Source organism: Poromitra crassiceps (genome assembly GCF_964638095.1).
Source record: "Poromitra crassiceps genome assembly, chromosome: 15".
Lineage (NCBI taxonomy): Eukaryota > Metazoa > Chordata > Actinopteri > Beryciformes > Melamphaidae > Poromitra > Poromitra crassiceps.
This window is the reverse complement of record NC_139634.1, coordinates 32,494,377-32,516,921: the sequence shown is the minus strand read 5'-3', so window position 1 is coordinate 32,516,921 and position 22,545 is coordinate 32,494,377.

Genomic DNA, 22,545 nt, shown 5'->3' with positions numbered 1-22,545 from the left:
GGCTCCGACCATTTCAGTCGGATCGAAGGGAAATCCCTTTCCACTTCCTGCGTGTCCGCTCTCAAATGAAACAACAGCAACAACGGTAGCTAGCAAGCTAGCAACCTATTCACGCTGAAAATGACGAAGATGCGGATTATGCAGGCCTGCTTGGTACCTTCGGTGGATGCAAGATAACGGAGTGAGAGTAAGTGGAGCCAGACTCTTTCCTGCGCTGGTACAGCATGAAATGAAGTGTGGAGATATTTTGGCAAGCGAGACTATCAGAGGTGTAATTCAATTGTAATTTCAAAGTATTTATCTCGCTGTAATGACGTAGTATTGATGTTTATCTGCTAAATGCCCATAGGGTGACTTCAACGAATTGTTGCCCCTCCTTGGGCTTTTCATCATGGAGAGGAACTCCAAGCTCTTCTACTGTTTCCTCAATGATGGTATAGTGGATTTACAGCTGGAGGCCATCTTGATTGGGTGGCTGGTTTTCTTGGCCGCTGTATCACAATCCATTACCCACTTGGTGGAGGCAGACAAGTAGAACATGGAGGGGAGGAAGAGGAGGAGGAGAGGAGGACGGCTTGAGTGACTCAGTCACCCTCAGGCTTATGGAACTAGTTGAAACAATCTCTACTGTTTACAGCAAAACAAATAATATGAGAGACACATAACATATTTCATTTAATGGGCACTTGGCCAAAGAGCCAATAGCAGTACCACGAATACACACAGTTGTAGCACGGCAGTCCCAGTAGTGGGACTGAAACCCTGGCAATGTGGGGGCGGCTGGGTAGTGTAGAGGTAAAAGCACTCGCCTGACCACCGCGGAGACCCGCGTTCAACTCCCGGCAGCGCTACGTTCCTGTCTGCAGGTGGGGTATGAGTCTGGTTGCTGCACCAGTGCCTGCTCTGGTCGGGTCAGGGCGCCTGTTCGGCTGTGGGGGAGGGGAACTGGAGGGAACAGCGTGATCCTCCCACGCATTACGTCCTGCCGGTGAAACTCCTCACTGTCAGGTGAAAAGAAGAAACATGGCAACTGCAGGTTAGGAGGGAATTAGCATTGCTTTATAATACAGCCGTGGCCCCTGTAGTTACCCTGTAATTACATGTAACTAGGAGGGAATTAGCATTGCTTTATAATACAGCCATGGCCCCTGTAGTTACCCTGTAATTACATGTAACTAGGAGGGAATTAACGTTGCTTTATAATACAGCCCGTGCCCCTGTAGTTACCCTGTATAATACGTACCCAATAATTACGGAATAACTACAGTATAAGTTATCTTAAATTAAAATTCTTATTTCTCATAGGTCATACGTGCCCTGTAACAACATAAAAGGTACTTGGTTACAAAAATAGCTAACAGAATAGTTACCTTATTCCATAAATTCAGATTTTTGTTACCCTGTACTTAGTAACTTACCCTGTAAGTTGCAGGCTGTATTCTAAAGCGTTACCACTTCCCCTCCTTCTGCCTCATTAAAAATTCCAAAGCAACCAATTAGGGTTATCTAGAACCTAAGAACCTAACAAACATACTGTACAAACAAGGATTTTCACTGCTGAATACTGGAATATTGGCTTCAGTATTCGTGATGTCATGAATCATGCTGGTTGAAAATCGTCTTTTCAGTGAGCTCAGAGAAACCTTCCACCTTCAGCAGATGATTGTGGAAACAGCCTTCTAGTGTCAAACTGCACAGACATCATTCTGCACAGTGAAGCTCAAACAGCCACCCGAAGGAACAAGAAGAAAAATAGATTTTTGACTTTAGGGGGGTCTTCAAGTTTTCGAGCACAACATTCCACGTGAGTGGAGGAATGTTTCTCGTTAGGACTGAAGTGTGAACTTCAGCCAGCAATTTCAGAGAGAATTGAATTGAATGAGTGGCAAAAGAAAGTCAACATTACGTGTGAATTTGTGACGCAACCTTCACAAGAAACATCTGCCAATGGGAAAACATATCGTGTCTGAGGCGGCTCTCAGAATCACTGCATACTATGAGAGCCAGTTGGAGAGAGTAGAGTCGACCCATCATAGGAGATTAATGATCTAAGTTATTTGAAGAGAAGCTCCCTCTTCCCCTGCAGAGCAAAGGGCAGCTGAGGGACTGTTTCAAGGTTATATCAGGCTATATCAATTTATGTTCATCTTCCCTGGTGGAGTGAACAGGTGAAAGACACACTGGGAGCGTTGGGGAATGATAGTGGTTCTGATTAAATTTCTAGTCTGTAGCCTATCTACACTGGGAGGCATCATTTCCCGCGGCCATAATAGACATATAGACGGTTTTCACCATCACTTCCTTTTTCTCAGCTTCTTCTTCAGTGTTTTATGGTGGTTGGATTCAACAGTGCTAACTATTTACAGTGTCCACTTTCTCAGCTGTTCAGGGGGGAAACACTGACATACTTCTATTTCTATTTTTTTTACTTTTGCTATGGAAACGTTTAAATGTAAACATAGGCCTATGCGTGCAATAACATACTGATAGTCAGCTTACTCTGTAACGTGTAGCTTTATTAGCCTCTCAGGCTAGCTCCGGACCAGACGACAACGCTTCCTACTACCCAGTGTGTGCACCTCTTTCCGACAGGGGTGATTGTTATGGCAACTATCAACAACGACAACAACTAGTATTAACTACTACCACAAGACATAAAGGCCGAAATAGGCTACGTTGTTACTGTGTCTGTCGGAGACACGGCCAAACATTTAATATGAACCTGAATATCAGCCTGCGCTCAGCTATGTATACAGGAAGTATATTCTTCTCCTTCTCTGGCGTTTAGTAAAGTGGATATTCAGGTGGCTTGTGCCCCGTTTGTTATTGTGGTCAAGTTAAAAGCGTCTATAGAGACACTGCATGAAATAGGTAATTTTCCTTGAAACATAAACATAGCTAAAAGCTGTTGTGTGGTGGGCTGCGCACACAACAAATGTAAAAAATGCAAATGTAAAAGTTTTTTTGTACTCCGGAGCAAAACAAGGAGGCGTGGTTTCTGAATGATGTGCAGTGTCTCTATAGTAAGCTCTGGCCCTGTTTGAAGGATTGATGGAGGGCAACGCATATTGGCTTATGAGAGTAGTAGGCTATGTGTGTTGACGTTTTGTTTTCTGTCTTCATCAGACCCCTAACCTTGGCCTCAACGCTTTACACTTCTTTCAACAAATTTCCAAACTTTTGAAGCGTTGACCTTTGTAAATATTCATAGATTTAAAAAAATATATATATATTTCAACGACCCAAATAGTTGCGTCGGGGGTAGAGGTAGATTGGGGGCATTGCTGCAAGGCGAGGTTGTGCTGCACTCCTTGATTTTAAACTCTCTGCCTTGACTGATATGTGATTTTCTCTGTGAACACTGTGTGGCCTCTAGCATGTTCTGCCATATTCTCTCTGCATGTTGGATAGGAGAGGTCACAGCTGGAGGCTAAGCTCTGCTAGCAGCGCTGCTATCTGCATGTGAAGAGGCTGTTTGTTGTGGGCGCCAGCTTGGAGCTATAATGAACTCTTTTCACCTGCTGCTATATACCGCCTTCGCCGTGTTGTGGGGAGATGAGGGCTAAACAAGCACAAAACCGTATGATGTAGCATCAAACTTCTGACCGCTCCTCAGCCACAGCAGCAGCAGCTATAGCCTCAGAAGTCAACTTCTCGTTCCATATGGTCATCTCACACCCCCCCCCCCCCCCCCCCCCCCCCCCGTTATTTCACTGCGGCTCCGCTCTCAAAGGCCCTATTCATACAGTAGATGTAGCAATCACAATAAAACAATACCCTTACTTGCCTTAACCCATTGATACCTGATGCAGCATTTGCATGTATATCCCTCATTTGTGTGCGTATCCCTTTAAGACCGCGAACCGCGTTAACGCGGTCTTAAAGGGATACACACACATGCTGCATCAGGTATCAATGGGTTAAAAGAAACATATAGATATATATATTTTCATGGTCATACAACATACTAGAAAGATCTTCTTCAGGCTCTCTTTTTTCAGTGGTAAAAAAACAATTATTCCTTCCCCTCCTTGGCTGACGAACATGTCGCCAATATCCACCATTGTCTGAAAATGAATGTTGACGTGAGTAAGATCCCCCCCTTCAGCTTGTTACGTCTCATAGCAAATCAATGGGAGTCAATAAGTGTCAATGAGAGGCCAAAACTCAATTGGACCTCTCAACTAGCGCGCTTGTCTCGCTCACATTATCGATAGGTGTTTGCAGCTCTACATCAACTTTAATGAAGTCTGTCCCTTTCTCCGCGCGCACCCTTTAATCTTGTATTGACGTTTCTGGCCGGGCCTTGTGATAACAGCTTATAAGTCACCTTTATAGAGGTAGCAAATAAAGTTGTAACTACAGCTGTTGAAAGGCCGTCAGCGCCAACAGGGCTAGTAAAATAAGACACATGTAATGGGATTCTCTTTATTCCAGACAGAAAAGAAGAGAACTACTTTGCAGACAACTATTGGGAGAGAATTGAGGCGAGATTGAGATCGTTTTTGACGTCTTTCTTGTCCGTCTTTGTTGGAGCAGGTATCTTTTTTTTACTCGGCTCATTGTGGGTTCATCTATGTGTTTTTGACGGCGTGCAGGCAGCAGGAGTCGGGGGTGGAATTGCAGGTGCGCCGCGACACAGAACATCTGCATCTGTCTCTATGGAAATGGAGGCTTTAAATAAGAGGGAAAAGCCAAAGCGAAATGGGAGAGTGTGTGCCTGTGTGTTTAATGTGTGTGTGCCTGTGTGTTTAATGTGTGTGTGCCTGTGTGTTTAATGTGTGTGTGCCTGTGTGTTTAATGCGGGCCGACCCCTCCATTGTAATGTAGATAAGCGTCAGGCCAGCAGCACCTCGGGTGATTAACTACACAGTGTTAGTGAAAGACTGAGCAAACAAACAGGTGTCAGCAGCTCATTATGAGAAGCCTAATTGTATCCATTCTATTGTGCTCCGTTTCATTGCATCTTTACCAACTGTATATACTATAGTGACTATTTCGAAGGAATTGCCTTCTTTGTGACTGTGCCTGCGAAAATTTAAGATATATTTTCTTAAAATAAGAATAATTTTCTAAAAATAGAAATTTGAAAATTTTGAAGATGTTCTTTTTTAAGACCGAAATAATACTAAGAAATTGTTTCACTTTCTTGAAATTCTGTTTTTGCAGTGTGCACCCGAATGCATGTGAGTGTATGTATGTGCACAGAGAATTGCAGGATTACTGGGGCTTTTCCCCAGTCTCTAATGGGGTGTGTGGAGAGAAGTGTAAAGCGACTCCGGCAGAGTAGTAGACAGACCGTCCTGACTAATGACAGGAGAGAGATTGAAACGCTCCGTGAAAAGGACAAAAGCAGACCACTAATGTCAGCTTTTAACACTGCGCCGAACAAAAGGCACGCCGGCAAGAGAGATGATAATGGAAGAGAAGACGAAAATGACGTCTAATAGTGAACTCGAGCAGAACAGAGTATTGTTAAGCAAGAGAGGTAGGATGTTAAAGCAGGAGCTCTGACAGAAGCAGTGTGTGTGTCTGTGGGCACGTGTGTGTCTGTCTGTTTGTGTGTGTGTGTGTGTGTGTGTGCGTGTGTTTGTGTGTGTGTTTGTGTGTGCACACATGCTCGCCTTTGTGTCTTTGTGTGAGTTTGAGAGTGGGTGGCTTTGCAGCAGGCAGCAAAAGCTCCACATCAGCATCTTCTCTCTGGCGACCAATTAGCTTAGACATTCAGAAATTTTCAAAATAACTTTCCCCATTTGCATCTTTTTCATTTGCTTATCTCTCATTCAACTGGCAGCACTTTCTCTGGCTCCCAGGCTTTCTTCAGGATTCAGTGATGTCACACCTGCAAGATAATTGGATAAACTCAATTCAAAGCAAGAGCTCGTGGATACGGAGACAGTGAGGCACCATTTACCTACTGCAGAAACGGGGCATCACGGAATAAATCTGGGATGGAAATAGGGGCGTAACAATACGCGCATTCGTATTGAACCGTATATCCGTATCGTATTGACCCGTTTAGTTACGAGGCTTTAGGTTCAATACGCATTGCAAACCGAATGAATCTTTCACTGCTCGACAGTGCAAGTTTTCTACAAGGATATCATGGAAAACTAAAACTGAGACAAAAAACTTAAACTAGACCGTGAAAATAATAAAATACACAAGTAAAATAAAGAATAATAAAATAAAAAATCAAATCAAATCAAGGACATTTCTCTGGTGAACCGTGACGCCACTGTGTCGTATCGAACTGAACCATGAATTCTGTGAAGCGTTACACGCATAGATGGAAATAATCCTATAATACTTGTGAATTTGGAAATTCAAAAAAATGCTCTTCATTATTTAATGATGTAACTTATCTTGACGTGAATGCTTGATTGGCTAGCCTTTAATAGTCATATGGGAAATGTACAAAATGTACACATCTCATCACAGGGACGGCTTCTTCCCAACTGCCATCTGCCTCTTCAACGAGAGCCGAAAGCCCCAACAAATAAGGACTTCATCATCCCCCCCCCCGCTACCCCCTGAGCACAGCTGGCTTGATAACGGACCAAGGTCTCTCCCACTGACAATATCCCAACCTCCTCCCTGCTAGCCTAGGTAAACCCAGCCACCACGTGACCTGCTCTCTCAGGCCTGAGAGCAGGTCACGTGGGGGATGGGTTTACCCAGGCTACCTCCCTGCCACCAGTCACTTTATATTTTGTGATTGTTTTTCTGTATTGCTTTGTCTTCTACTATTGGTGTAACTGCTGTGCTACAGTACAGTAAGTCAAATTCCTCGTTTGTAATCTGATTACTTACTGTGGCTGTTAAAGTGGATTTTTTATTTTCTTTATATTCTTTTTATTTTCCACTAGCCTACACTTGAGATGTGTTGTTGAACAATGAAAACACACAGAGAGATCCAGGCTTTTTTTTTTTTTTACGCATCTTTGAATGTGCATGCATATTTATGTATGTGGGTGTGTGTGTGTGTGTGTGTGTGTGCTCGCACGCACGCACGAGTGTGTGTGTGTGTGTGTGTGTGGGCGCGCGTGCATGTGTGTGTGTGTGTGTGTGTGTGTGCGTGCGTGCATGCGTGAGTATGTATGTGTGTGCATGGTTTTCGTGGACAGATCCGCATGTGCGGGAGTAATTCCCTCGCCCTCCCTAACGTCAAGACTCCACCATCTCTGTGGATCAATTGCCTCAGAATCGAGATGAATTATTAATGCCCACATTCCCTTTTTTACTGATGGGAAAATCATTTGAGATGGATTTTTTCGAGCTCCCAATGAATTCATCAGTTGTTTAAGGTGTCAATATTATTTCCAGATATTGCTCTGGCAGAGAGAAGCGCTGATCAGGACTCCTGACATTGTGACATTGTTGCTCTGACCTTGAGCCAGATACTTAACCCAGCTTGAATCAATACATATTCATGGCTGCCATTCACCCACACACCACCAGGCAGCCATGTGTGTACACAGAATTGCAATGTGTTACGGTACATAGCAACTCCACACATATAGCCACAGACGTAACCGGCTGTGTTTGTACAGCATCTTTGCGCTTTCGACGACACAGCCAATGTGCTTCCCATTAGATAATGCGGGGGAGACAATCCTTTAAATGGCTATTGGGAGCAAAGCTCGAGCTTAAGGAGCTTTATATTGCTTCCAGTTCAAGTTTCATTACGACGTAATTAAACTTTAAATTTAATTCGGCTTCTTTAGAGGCTAAATGAAAGAGGATTCCCCCATGCCCAACCCCATAATTCCCCGGAAAAGTGACTTTGGAGACAAATGATGTTGTTAGCTTGACGTCAAGGGTGGCGCTAGCGGTACGCTGAATGGCTGATTGACGGCTCTGTTTGTGCGAGACCTCAGCCAGAACAGGATGAATAGAGCACAGTTAGCTTTGCCAGCTGAGATCAATACGCTAGTCTCAGGTAAGCACTGTGGCTTCACCCTGTGGGTATTTCCTGACCAATGATAAATGCGAGGTGTTGCTTGGTTTGAAATGTGATATTTTTCATTTGTCACATTATATCATGTCATGTCAGTGATTATACTGGGAAAGAAATGAGGTATGGAGGCTGCTGTGAGACATTATTCCATTATCTAGTATTTCCTCATAGAATAATGTTTCGCACAGCCTCAGTGGACCTTGATAACAGCAAGCTAATATCAACACTAGGATATTAGAAATCCTTGTTAAAATCTTTGCACAAGGTGGCTTTCATGCAGAAATATTTTCGCAGACTTTAATAAGATGCAATAGCAAGACGTGCGCGTTTGTGGAAAGGAGAAACGTGAGCGGTGGAAAGCTCATTGCAACATGACCGGCCCGCGCGCTGGAGCAGGAAGCCAACCACACCGGACCCCCCCCGGGAACTATCAGCGTCTGTGGCTGGCAACAAATGGCTTTACTGCCCAGTCCTCTATGGCGACCACAGAGGGAGCCGGTGCTCTGGGAACGACCTGTAAACCAAACACATCACCACATTCAATCTGTTGCCTTATTAATCTAATCAGCAGCTCATTCGATGCCCCTCTGAGACAGGCATCAGCGCGAGGCAGAGAAACCTAAACAGACAGAGAATGGCAGTCCCGCTCCGTTGAAATGAGTTTTTCAAGATGCTTTCCTTTCCTGTTGCAGCGGATAATGTAGGTATGAGTGAGTTAAAAGAGTCGGCAGCAGCAGACCTGCTACACTCCTGTGGAAACATCTTTTTCTAAGGGGAAGAAAATGAAAAAAGGCGGTTGTTTGCGAACTTCCATCACCTTGTAGTCACAGCAACAAAGGCTTTGTTGCTATGAAGCCTTGGGCAACTACAGCACAGCAGCATGTCTATTACACCTTCACTGCATTTGCACTACAGTATTAGCAACTTATGCAACTACTGTGCAATTTTTGTCCATTCATTATTTTGTACAAGATTTATGAATACTGGAATACTGTTATGCACTTGGTCAAGTGATGATGAGGACGATGATGATTATTGTTGTTGATTGATTGATTGATTTGTTGGTTAATTGATTAAAATATAATATACTGACCTTATATCCTGCAGGATGGCAATAAATTTGGTAATGGATTACAAGTTATTGCAATGTAAACACATCCTTGTGTCTGGAGCGTATAGTTGAACAAATCTGGTTATGTGTATGAAGCTGCGTATGTTTGCAATTAAATTATAGACAACAAATAAAGTGAGACTTAAAGTGATCATCTCTAAGATTTCACTTTTGTTCTCTTGGGTGACACGTATGGCGATGAATGGTAATTGCAGGTCAGATCCGAACAGTGTTGCATAGCATTATGTGACATTACTCAGTTTGTTCGGCCATAGCAACCACCCGCAATGCTAGCAGAGACTGGAAAAAAGTAGTGTATCCTACTTCACACAAGAGTTGTCGGGAACCTACAGTAACCTGCAGAGCGTGTCTGTTGTGTTAGCTCCGCCTACCCTGTGTCACCACAGACACCAAGTTCATAAATGCTGCAATACTGAAAATGCAAAGGCTTCCATCAATGGGCCATAGACACAATCACCAATGTGTTAACTCACTATCAGATAGTGAGTTAACAGACATTTATGAAAATCTTTGAGATCATCACTTTAAAACGGTGATGATTCTTTGTTACTGTAGCCTACACCCAAATCCACCGAGTCCAATAGGATTTACTGGATTTCCATGTCTCACACTCTGTATGGCAGTGCGTTTGCATTGTATTCCTTTGCGAACAGGGTGTTAATTGTCTGCTACTACTAAAAATTGATTATCTGTATCTTGGAAACCACATGTCCAGTCACGTAATAGGTATTGGACTGTGGATCAGTGATTAGCACTGGCGCCTCACAGCAAGAAGGTCCTGGGTTCGAACCCTGGTCTATCCCAGGTCCGTTCTGTGTGGAGTTTGTGTGGCTTTCCACGGGGTGCTCAGGTCTCCTCCCATCAAAGACATGTACGTTATGGTTCATACTCCTGTCAGTGGCCCTGACAGGCACTGGCAAAAGAACTGGAGTTGGTCCCCAGGCGCTGTACTGTGACTGCCCACTGCACCTATGGGTCAAATGCAGAGGATACAATTCCCCACGGGGATAATAATGTATACAAGGAAAGAAAATGCATTGATTCCCAAGGGGAAATCGGACCATTGCAGCAGCAAGGAAGAGCATAGATAAAAAATACAGTAAATAAAAAGATTAGATAATAGATATAGAATACAATTAGATAGAAGAAAAGATACAACAGCTTCATACGGCAAATACAGAGTTTCTGTTGGCGAGAAGCAATACTCACTTATGTTGACGTTTACTGTAACAGATTTAAGACTTACAGTTGCTGGCATTTACAGATTTACAAATCTATAAATGTTTGTCTATTAAAAAGGGCACACTACATTGCCACCGTATTCACCAGCTGTGTAACTTCTTCCAAATGGATTTTCACTTTTCAGAGATGCTCCAAAAAGACCAAAATGGCCGTGACTGGAGGTCACTGGCCGAAGCGTTTCGAAAGGTCAGTAAGTTGCGATGTGGAGTCTGATGGAGACGTGGGTTTTCTCTCACAGACCTACACTGGACTTTGTGTGGGGTCTGCACTTTTGTGACGAAGTGGCCACGCTTGTCACCAAAGTCACCCAGGGTCAGCGTCCCATCCAACGGGCCAATAATGCCTGTGACAAATGTCAGAGTCTCTGGTGTTACTGTGAACCCGTATAGATTTATTGATTTCTTCTCTTTTTGTTCCCGTTTGGTTTCACCAAGGCTCTCACTTAAGTTTTATGCCCTCTGCAAGTCATATATTTCCTCCAGTCAGCAGCATCCCTCCATTTTAACACTCTCATCTCATCTTCCTTTTGTGTGTCCGCCCCGGCCGCCTCCTTTGACTGGATTTGTTTTGTCCCCCTTGTTTCGGCCCGTGCTAATCTCTGTCATCGGCACTGCTTTAGCCTGCTCTTTCACCCCCCCCAGTCCGGTCAGTACTGTTCGTTTTTTAAGATTGCAATCTAACTGCTAATCTTTATAGCTTCTTTCTCCAGGACAGTGCCCCAAGCCTGGCTGAATGATGTGCCAGAGATGTAGCAGCCCCTCGGGAGTCTTAGAAGTTGTTTTGCAAGCTTGCTGAGGTTTGAAGGGAGAAGTTTCCACCACATATTCAGATGCGCCAGCTGTCACGACTGCAGTTGTCAAATCGTCGAGCCAAAAGGTGTGTCAGATTGTATTTGTTTAATGATGATGCTCATTACTTACAGCTTCTCACCCTCCACACTTTCCCCCTCGCCGTATAGTGAGCCAATTATCCATAAAGCTAAGAAATGTGTGTGTGTGTGTAGGTGTGTGTGTGTGTGTGTGTGTGTGTGTGTGTGTGTATGTGTGTGTGTGTGTGTGTGTGTGTGTGTGTGTGCATGAAGTCTGCTACTTCTCCTCCTCTTCCTCTCCTGGCTAGCAAAGCAACACATATCTGTCATAATGAGGAGCAAGCAGTGCTTTTACCCCCACGCTGCCTCTCTTCGCTAACATAACACAAAGATATTTACTAATGCAGGGTGTTAACACAGCCATCTTTTTCATACAACAGCGCAAGCAAGTAGTCCCTGGATGGCATGCATTATACACATCTAATTAAGTCTTCACATGTCTAATAAACCACATTATACCTTTGGGGGTAGGAGGGGAGGTCAGGAGCTGAGCTTTGAGTCTGTGTAAGACAGTCAGTGCATTGTCGCTAGGTGTGTGTCCGTGAGTGTGTGTATGTGTGCGCACACACACACACACACACACACACACACACACACACACACACACACACACGTGTGTTTGTGTGTTTTAGAATCATGTCTATGATAGCTATTTAACTTTCACTAATTAACCTAGAATAAATCAGGGCTGCACGGTAAATATTTGTCGCCGGGGAGGGAATAAGGGGACGGACGCTCTCCGTAGTGCCGTATAGCGCTGTCTGATGATGTGAATGGACTGTGCGTGTGCATGTGTGCATATGTGCGAATATGTGTTTGTGTGAGAGAGAGAGAGAGAGAGAGAGTGAGAGAGAGAGAGAGAGAGGGAGAGACAGAGAGAGAAAGAGAGAGAGAGGGAGAGAGAAAGAGAGAGAGAGAGGGAGAGAGAGAGAGAGAGAGAGGGAGAGATAGAAAGAGAGAGGGGGGGAGAGGGAGCGAGAGAGGGAGGGAGAGAAAGAGAGAGAGAGGGAGGGAGAGAGAGAGAGAGAGGGAGAGCGAGAGATAGAGAGTGAGCCAGGCTGAGGAGGCAGCCAGCCAGCTGTTGGTGGAGTTTGATAGGCCTGTGGAGAGCTGCCTCTGTCTCTTCATGGGCACCAGTAAAGCGCAGTGCTCCCAGTGGCAGGTGGTGGCAGTGCTCCCAGTGGCAGGTGGTGGCTGCCCAGTCTCTCTCTCCCACGGGAGAGCGGAGGCAAAGATCATCCGTAGTGGTGCCTCTTCTTATTAAACACCTCTACGCTCTGCGGCTCTGTAGCTACCGACTAGAGAGCGGCGAGGGATTTCACAGCGAATACCAACTCGGCAGACAGAGTCAAAAGAGTCTTGAAAAGCATTTTTAATGGTAGCGCCAGAGTGCGCTTGCTTTTCCTTTCTTTGACATCAAAGGCTTGGAAGAATTGATGCGACAGATCGGAGCTCCTTACAACAGCCCACACAGATTGAGAAAGTTCCAAACAGGGTAGAGAGTACAGCAGCCTACACCGCCCGGCCTTCATACACTGGCAGCTGGATGGATAGGAGTACAGTAAGCCCAGGGAAAAGAATAGGTCTATACAGTAAAGTGCTCAGAGTGCTTTTCCCCAAGCAGCTTGACAGCCAGGTCCCGGTGACCGTGTTTGTGACAATCAGCCTACCCTGTACCTCGCATCGGCAATTGGTTTAGTAGTTGCCATGGCAACATACGGTACAGTAAGTCTGGCTTAGGTGCCAGCCTTGCCTCGCCTCCATCTGAGGCAACAGAGTTGATAGTCCTGATGTTTGTACTTCCCGGTGTCAGAAAACGACACTCCTACATATAGCCACAGAAGGCAAAGCAAACTCACCCCCCCACTCCCTCCCTCCCTCCCTCCCTCCCTCTACCTCTCTCTCTCTCTCTCTCTCTCCAGAGGGATGTAATTCAATTCTCTGAATACACTCGAGGGAGGGAGCCTGTGAAGACTCATTTATGCCTCCATAACGCTCATGAGGTTTTGTACCAAATGCGAGTTATTTTCGTTGGATTTGAGTCCTGGCAGTCTGGCAGTGATTTCTCTGTCTATCCACACAGCAATTCAATTAGGCTATTCAGAGGATTATTTTTCTTGGGATCAGAGATGGAATTCAAACAAAGAAAGAACAAAATCAGTTATTCATTTGGGGTCAGGTGTGAAGAGGAATATTTGTCGAAATGATCTATTAGTTCCCGGAGAGCATTATTTCAGTCCATACTAAGTGTTTTCAACAATAAACAATAGCCTTTGAAGTGTTTAGATAGTAGCCTAACATGCATTTACATACAAATGTGCATAGCTCTAAAAACCTAGATTTAAGAATATTTATAGTTGAAAAAACATGAATAATAGATGAGCAATAGTTGCCGTATCAGGCGATGTGGCTATTATCCAGAGAAAATGAGTATGTGGTACTTCCCTTAAACTCTTCTCTTTGTTATTCAAATCAGTGCTATTGTACAGCCTCAGCAGCATGACGAGAGAGCAAAGAATCAAAAGTTGTCCGCTGAATGACTCAAAGGTGAGACAGACAGAGGGGACAAAAGCCTTGAAAGACATATTAACACCGTTGCTGCTGAAGGTTATCTCCCTCGCCTGTCCTTGAGCATTTCAAGCAAGTCAACGGACTCGCCTTCCACCGCCGAGACGTGGGTTCAAATCCGGGCAGCGGTACTTCCGGCTTGGTCAGTTGTTCGTGTCTGCGGGTGGGAATGCGATGGGGTATGAGTCCTGGTCGCTGCACTAGCGGCTCCTCTGGTCGGTCGGGGGCGCCTGTTCAGGGGGGAGGGGAACTGGTGGGAATAGCGTGATCCTCCCCCATGCTATGTCCTGCCGGTGAAACTCCTCGCTGTCAGGTGAAAAGAAGTGGCTGGCGACTGCACATGTATATCGGACGAAGCATGTGCTAGTTTATGGCTCTCCCCAGAACAGCAGAGCGGGTGGAGCAACGACCGGGACAGCTGGGCGAATTAACCTCACGTCATCACCAGACTCTCAAAGGAGAGAGAGCCTGGTCCTCATTACTACAGGGAATGATCATCCGCCCTAAGTGCACGTTCACACCATACGCCACTGCCACGCTGAAGCCACGCAGTTTCATTTCGGCGTCCTTGTTAACAGGCGAGTCCGTTCACACCAGCTGCACACCACGCCACGCTGAAACCACGCTAAAGCTACGCTGAACCGACAGTTTCAGTTTCTGTTCTATTTTCCAAGCATGCAGCGCGCAGCAGCCGACGTGCCAGGCATGAAGTCAATGCAAGTTGTGGGGGGGGTCGGAGGAGCAGCTCCGAGCCAGGCGCTGAGGAAAAGAGAGTGTTTCTGGTGTGACCGCTTTAGCGTGGCACTCAGCATCACTCAGCTTCAGCGTGGCTTGAGCTTTGCTTCGGGGTATGGTGTGAACAAAGCGTAAGACCCGCCCCCAGTTGTGTTTCCGGTGGTTCCTCTGGTGGTCTTTCCGCTTTGTCCCCCAAGGATGATTTTATATGGTCTTAGTTTATTTTATTTTTGTAGCTACATAGCTAGGTAACGCCCATCACATTTATGAGTTTATGAGTTACTATGACGCACAGTTTTCAGAGCAGATTTTTATTTTTTTTGCCGTTGCCGGCATCATCCGCCGGAAGACATGGTCTGTTTCTGCTGGATGACGTGGTGCTATGCTTTTGGCCCCAGACTAGGGCGAATTGGCCAAGAATTAGGGAGAAGATGTGGGAGAAAATTCAGGGGGTAAAAAATTGATAAAAAAAAGCAAGTCACCACTGACCGGACATTTTGTACAGCCAAGTTTACAGTAGTATAGCCACACGTATATAAATATATAAAAAATCAAACAGTGTTAAGCCGTTCGCGAATCGCTCTGTATGTAATTAGGATTATTGTCACATTCAGATAGAGTGTGTACTTGGCTTGTGGCGCTCGCGGTGGCAGCGAAAGCTTTGTGCGGGGTGGATATGAGCTGGCTAAGAAGGGCAGGATGACGCCGATGCGGGTTGGCAGGCAGGGCGGCCATGTCACTCCTGACCTCTCGGAGGGGCTTTGCGGTGACGGCTGCGGTGACACGCGTCACGCCCCGCCCGCGTCCCGCCGCGGCCGTGTAATAATACCCAATTATAACCTGGGCTAATTGCAGGGTGGCGCTCTTTTGTTTTTCTTTCTGTTATTGCAGAAAGCTGACAGGAACAACTCATGGAGGGATCGATGGCGGATTACCAGGCTCATGCAGCTGCATAGAGAGGAGGGCTCAGACTCAGGCTGCAGCTCTCATTAAAAGCCGGGCCTGATCTCAGCCAAGCCCTGGGAAAGGAGGGGTGAAAAAGGCACGGAAAAACCGGAGGTGGAGGAGAAGACGGAGAGGAAGAAAGGGAAAGGAAGGGAGAGAGAGGAGGGAGGGAGGAAAAAAAACAGAGAGGAAACTTTACTGTCCCCGTTGGGCATGGCCTCGGCAGGACTCTTATAAATGGCTATTGTTCCCCATGAAGCACACAGCGACTGTTTACAGGTCCCCATAAAGGAGGGCTTTATTCCTGCTCAGGGATGCATTGTGACAAGATCATTTGAATAGCCGAGGTCTTACCAGAAAGACATAAACATTTACGGCCAGTTGACACCAGGAATCCGGAATGAGGCGTCGCTAACCTCTGCAGGGACGCCGCCTTGACTCCTGATGACACCCACCGACACTCCACCACGTCTCCTCCCCGCCACACTCTCATCATCATCACGCTGTGAGTGACAGAGTGAGGGAGAGGGGACAGATGATGAGCGAGAGGCTATGCAAACAAGTAAATAAACAGAAAGAACGAGGGAGAGAGAGAGAGAGAGAGAGAGAGAGAGAGAGAGAGATGCAGGTCTTTGATGTCTCCTTTGAGTCGTGCCACAATGAAATGGCGGTGTCTTGTTGTTATGTTTTATCACAGGAGTCGACCGCTAGAGCAGACCCGCGGGAGCAGCCAGACATGAGGCTGAATTCGATTAGACAGTAATCTGAGATGGACAAGGCAGTGGTGCAGGCGGTGTCAGCGAGCCATGGGGACTCCATAAGCAAACTATCGCCGTGACTTTTCCTCATTTCATGCCTCTCGCCGCCGCGGCGGCGGCGCGTTGGCGTTATTTGTAATCCGCGCTTCATGTTCCAAATCCTGATTGTATTCGAGGGCGTTTGTTTTTAATCCTGGCAGTCATCCTCCAGAGTGCAGGCAGTCATAATCTCAGGTGATGATGAGCGAGGACTCCCAGTCATTAACGAATTAATTCTGCTTACCTACATCCGCGATCTCAACGCTGCGTCTGCCGTCTCCTTGGGCAAGGTCGAGGTTTTAGGGAAATGTTTCACACATTTTCACACCTACACATCTTCTCTCTCTCTCTTTCGTTTCTCTCTCCCTCTCTCTTATTCTCTCCATCTCTCTCTCTCTCTCTCTCTCTCTGTGTGCTATTGAGCTGTTGTTTTTCCTCCTGCCTTGCTTGGCATTCCGTTCATTCTCCAAGATGTTTGCCAGCGTAACCAATGATTAACAATTATGCCAGTGCATCTAATTAATGCCGGCTAATTATGAGGTTGAGATGCTGACGAGGAGCGGGGATGGCGAAGATCGCAGCGCCAGAAATAATCAGGAGAGAAAGCGAAAGCAGAGAGATATAGAGAGAGAGATTGGGAAGTGTGAGTGTCTTAATTGCTACGCTCTGCTTCAGTCTCCATGACCCTGAGCTTATTACATAAAAAAATGTGGACAACTTGTGCATCAAATTGCCGCGTGTTATTGTAAACTGTTTCTCACTCATCTCATTTGTTGACCATGCATATCACATTGGAGGGGGGGGGGGGGGGGGAGGCCATTTCATTATTTTCTCTTCTTCACTGGATGTTGTACTCGTGAAACCACCACAAGGTCCCTGGAGTGTCGGGGGAAACTCCAGCCGTAATTAGGTTAAAAAATGCCCACACATTTTTTAATCTTAAAACCAATTTGCTGTTCATTTGTCAACAGCTGCTCGAGCACAACAGAAATGCTAAATGCAAATAGCCTGCAGGAGACATGCCAAGACCTGTAATAGATATTAATCACATCAACTAATGACGACTCTCTCCATTTTTTTTTAAACTCTAGAATCCTTCGTACAGTCCGCAGAAGAAACACACGATGGACCTCAACCCACTTCCCCACCTAGAGTAATACTTCATCAGGAACATAGCCAAGAAAAATGACCTCCTTCCACAGCTCATAATGAGGCTATATGGAACATTCATTAGCATAGTCAGTATCTGCGGGGGCCTAGCTTTATGTTCAACGTTCTTTATACCTATACGACCCTTCTGTACGGGTTCCATAATACTGTCGGAGGGAGAACACATGCCGTATATTACTGGAACACGTTTTTGCTTCCTATTCAAATGAGCACATCTACGACGCGTACGGCAGAGGGAATAGTGTTTTGGGAATCGCCCGAAGAATAGTCATTATCTTCAGACGAGCCCATGATTTAGACTTCCGATTGTTTGTTGTTGTTGTCTTGCATGTCAAGCAGAGATAGGAGGCAGCGTTGAGCGGTGAGGGTCCTCGCTTTCCCAAAGTGATTTAAGCCAAAATGATTGACTTAGACCACAGAGGCCCCCGAGGCAAATTACTGGGGCTCAGAGTTTGGCTGAGGACACACGGCTTAATTCTGCAGATATGCTAGCTTTCTACAGTATTTGACAACTGATGTGTGTGGGGGTTTGAACATCATATCCCAGAGATGTCTTGATGTTTATGGAAATTGTGTATGACATACACAAGTAGTGGCAAATAACAGTTTGCAGAAGTGTTAGAACATCATTGTGTGTGTGTGTGTGTGTGTGTGTGTGTGTGTGTGTGTGTGTGTGTGTGTGTGTGTGTGTGTGTGTGTGTGGTGTGTGTGTGTGTGTGCAGTAAGGTGACCAGATTTCTCAAATGAAAATCGGGGACATTTCCAGTCCGGCAATCAATATATCATTAAAATATCCAATGTTATTACCTATGAAATAGAAAAAGGGGATGATTCCGGTTTCATTTATTAATAAATTAATAAACACTGTCGGAGAGGCCCCTGGTGCCCCCACCCCCACCCCACCCCACACACACACACACACACACACACACACACACCTACACACACACACACACACACACACACACACACACACCTACACACACACACACACACACAGACACACACACACACACACACACACACACACACACACACACACACACACACACACACACACACACACACACACACACACACACACACACACACACTTCATTCACTGTGCCCCTTTACAAAATGTCAAAGTGTTCTCCAGCAGCATGAGGCCTGGCTGTCCGAACCTACAGTGCCGAATGTTTTATGAAAAGCCTCAGATCTCAAAAAGTATTTTCAGTGTTACAGTCCTAAGTGCTTCTTCATAGTTCAAGATTTCCTGGACCAGCAGGAAGCAGCATGTGCACTTGTTGGATGTCTGGATCAACGGGCTACATAGACATGTGATGCTGTGATATGCTTTTAACCGCCCGTAAGCCTCCCGCAACCTTCTTGAGTGGTTGGCCAGTGACGTCTGTAAAGGGTAGACTCATAGGTACTCATTAGAATCCATTCTCATTCAGATATCTTGAGGTGAGAGCGGTCAGGGGTCCCCTTTGAAATTGACCATGCTGGTTTTTCAAAATTAATTATTTCGCCCCGTTCCTTCCCGACAAGGTAGCATGGCATTGTTGCTCCCAATATGCTGTAGATCTTACAGTTTCATATCGCATAAGTATCTTCACTCTATATTTAAGAATGAGCCCACTAGAGCTAGAGTCATATTGACCACAGACGGCAGTAGAAAATCGGGGACATTTTCGGGGACAGCTCCAGCCGGGGACAGGTCACCAAAAACGGGGACTGTCCCTGAAAATCGGGGGCGTCTGGTCACCTTAGTGTGCAGGATAGCACCCCCGTGATCTCTCTGAGAGCTTGAGCTAACATGATAGCCTCCTCCAGCGCTCTCAGAAGAACAGCAGCCGGGGGAAGCCAGCAGGGCCCCAATCTGTCAGACTTCACTGATGTTTGTCAATGTGATGTTGAACATGAGAGGGTTATGTTTAGCAGTGTCACAGCAGCTATTTGTGTGGGAGATGTTGGATTGGATATAGCGCTTCCGCCCCCGGCGGGCCTCAGCCAGAGTGGATTCTCATCTATATTCCGAGTCCACGCCCTTTTAGTGTCACGGTAGAAAGCGTTCAGTTCGATGGAAAACGTAAATAGTAAATCGATAGCGCGGCATTTTTCTATTCCAGAAGATGCATCTTGATCAATATTCCACATCATCATTCATCCTCACCTCTATCATTCACCAGTGGTGTCATTAGCCGCTCCTCCAATTGTAACCTTGTTAACCTCCGACGAATACGCACAAAATAATACACAGGCACTTTCGCCGAAGAAAAAAAAGACTGGTTTCTCGTACGTTTCCAGATCATGTTTGAAAGAAATGTATCTACATTTACGGATTTTACGCCACTTTATTTTGAAGCTGCCTTTGCTTAAAAATCCATTAAGTTACGAAAAGTTTGCAGAGAGATGTGTGCGGAGCAATGCATATTAAACTCATCCTTTTCATAAATGACACATTTGTTAACCGCAGCTTAAGAATAATTTCCTTTTGAGTTGTGGGAAGCTGAACTTTGGGCCTTTGCAGTTGCAGGCTTCAGACAGACATAAATGTCCAATTAATTCCTTTCCAGTGTGTTGGAAAGTATCTACAAATAAATATAAAAATACAGTAATAATACAATTATGAGTAGAAATACATCAGCCGTGTCTGCATTTCAAATCGCTGTAGCAAATGGCGAGCAAATGCCTCGCTTGATCGAGTTGTCAGAGGACTAAAAGATGGACGCTTTTTCTAGTGTCATTCCTCTTCTAAAGCGTTACATTACAACTGCCATGACACAGGAGGTTCTCTGCTTCCTACAAGACAAACGTTTGTGTCTTTATCAATGAGTAACATCAGGTCACCAGCGCATCCATTCAGGTATAGGCACAGTGCATTTCATTTATTGTATATGATGTAATAGGCCATATTCAGCGTAGTAAACATTGGGGGTGAATAGCTCAATGAATACTGTTATGAAAGTCAATAGGGCTGCAATAACATAAATCAATGCGAGACAACAGCCTAAAGCTTACGCAATGTTCTACTAAATTAGGCATGTAACAATTACAATGGTGAACCCCCCCCCCCCCCCCATGTGACCTTTGATGAAGGGTCTGTCAGCAGGGGGTAGAGCATTTCATGCATGGCCACTATTATTACTGTAGGTGGTGCTATGCCGTTTGAAATTGATTAGCTTAATGCGTGTGTGTGTGTGTGTGCATGTGTGTGTGTGTGTGTGTGTGTGTGTGTGTGTGTGTGTGTGCGCTTGTGTCTATGTGTGTACTGTGTGTAATTTTGTGTGCACATGCATACATTTATGAGATAGAGAATCTGAGAGTTTGAGGGGAGTAAGAGAGGGGTGGGAGTAGAGGGTGGGGTGGGGGTGGGGGTGGATCAGTGCGGTGTTACCCGATGTTTCTTAAGGCGCGGCCCACCCAAATAATTTCTTGGGTGTTTGTTGTTTACAATCTCGGTTCTGTTCTGACTTAAACAGCAGTGCCAATGGCAGACATGCTTATTCACCATTCAAGCTGCATAGGGAGACTGATACTCTTTCCCCAAGTCTTAACTAAATTGGAATATAACATTTTTCATGTAGCGAGTGACCCTCTTTTCCAGGCTGCATGTTGAATATTTTAATATGTATAAGATCATTAAACCTTTTACAGCGCTCCCCCCCCCCCCACACTTTATTCCCCCAGCTAAGGTTAGAATTGCAAACAGTTAGTGTATCAAAACAAAAATAATCATCTTTAATCCCTCGGCCTGACGTTTACAAGGGTCGTTATGGTTACTTTTGAAGACTTTATGCTAAATGATGAGCTGGTTACAAGGGTCTTCAGAGGGAAACCGTTGGTAAAGACCTTGCTGTCTTGAGCCTCGTCAGCAAGCAATAAAGAACGGTTAAATGTTAAGGCAGAAACTAAAGTGCTTGAAGGGCTACCCGGTGCTTTCTTGCATTAAGGAAATAATGACCCAGCCTATTTCATATTCTGTGTGAAACCAAGGTCACAATTTTCAGTTGTTTAATAGGCTCAGCTCGGAATTGAGGGAGCGCGTGTCTGCGTATGTTTGTGTGTGTGTGTGCGCGCACGCGCGCGTGTGTGTGTGCTCGGGCATGCGTGTGCCCATGTGTGCATATCTAAGTATCTGGGAGGCACATTCATGCCAGGGAGAAAATTAATATGGGAATGATTACCGGTTGATTAACGATCCGGTTTAACAGGTATATGAGGATTTCTGATTAACAATGCAGATATATCAGCTCAATGATTAAAACTTAAAATTAGAGCTGCCAAGACAATCTGAATCTGAATGATTGAACTGAAACTGTCTCTTTTCGGGGTTAACATTGCAGGTTGGTGTCACATGTAGGGACTAAATTATCCCCAGCCAAGGGTACAAGCTGTTTTACTTTAGGAAAGTTTAATCAGTATACTCATGAATATAAATTAAACATACCTATCGGCTGGCTGGGTGAACGATGGCAATTACTTTTGTTGTTTCCCCCCCAATAAAGTACCTTTTCCTTACTAAAGCATAATAATGTCATTATAATTTTCTCTTCTTTTTTTTGACTCTCCTTGCAAATACACTTGAAGACTGTGTGGGAGAATATAAAAGGGCTGCATATGAATTTAAATCATACCAAGCCACTTCAGCCAATTTATTTAACGAGAGTCTCGTGCGTCAGCGTCGAGTTCATTCAGATTCCAAAAGCAAAACGGTTTTCTAACGGAGCAATTTCAGCTCTTAGCATCCAGCTGTCAAAGCTCCTCAGCGCGTCCCTCTGGCCAGCAGTGACAGTAACAGAGCATGTGATTGGCCTAATTGAGATGACATTTCCCTGTCTCTATAGAGAAGGTCACCCCCAGTGTCAGTGCGAGGAGGTGCTGCTGACGTCGCCGCCACTTTCCCCCTCGTCCAGCTGCACAGACAGACACATCCATCTGAAGCTATTAAACTCCCGTTGGCCTGCCCTCCTACGTCCTACTGCGATTAGAATCTATTAAGGCGTGGGCACCGCTGAGATGACGGCCGCCATGGAGGCGGGTGGCTGACGGGCCTGCAGGACTCGCTGTAGGTTCCACCTGCAAGGGTTAATGTGGTCAGTGACCACGTAACGAGCACGAGAGAGACGGGAGCCAGATCCCG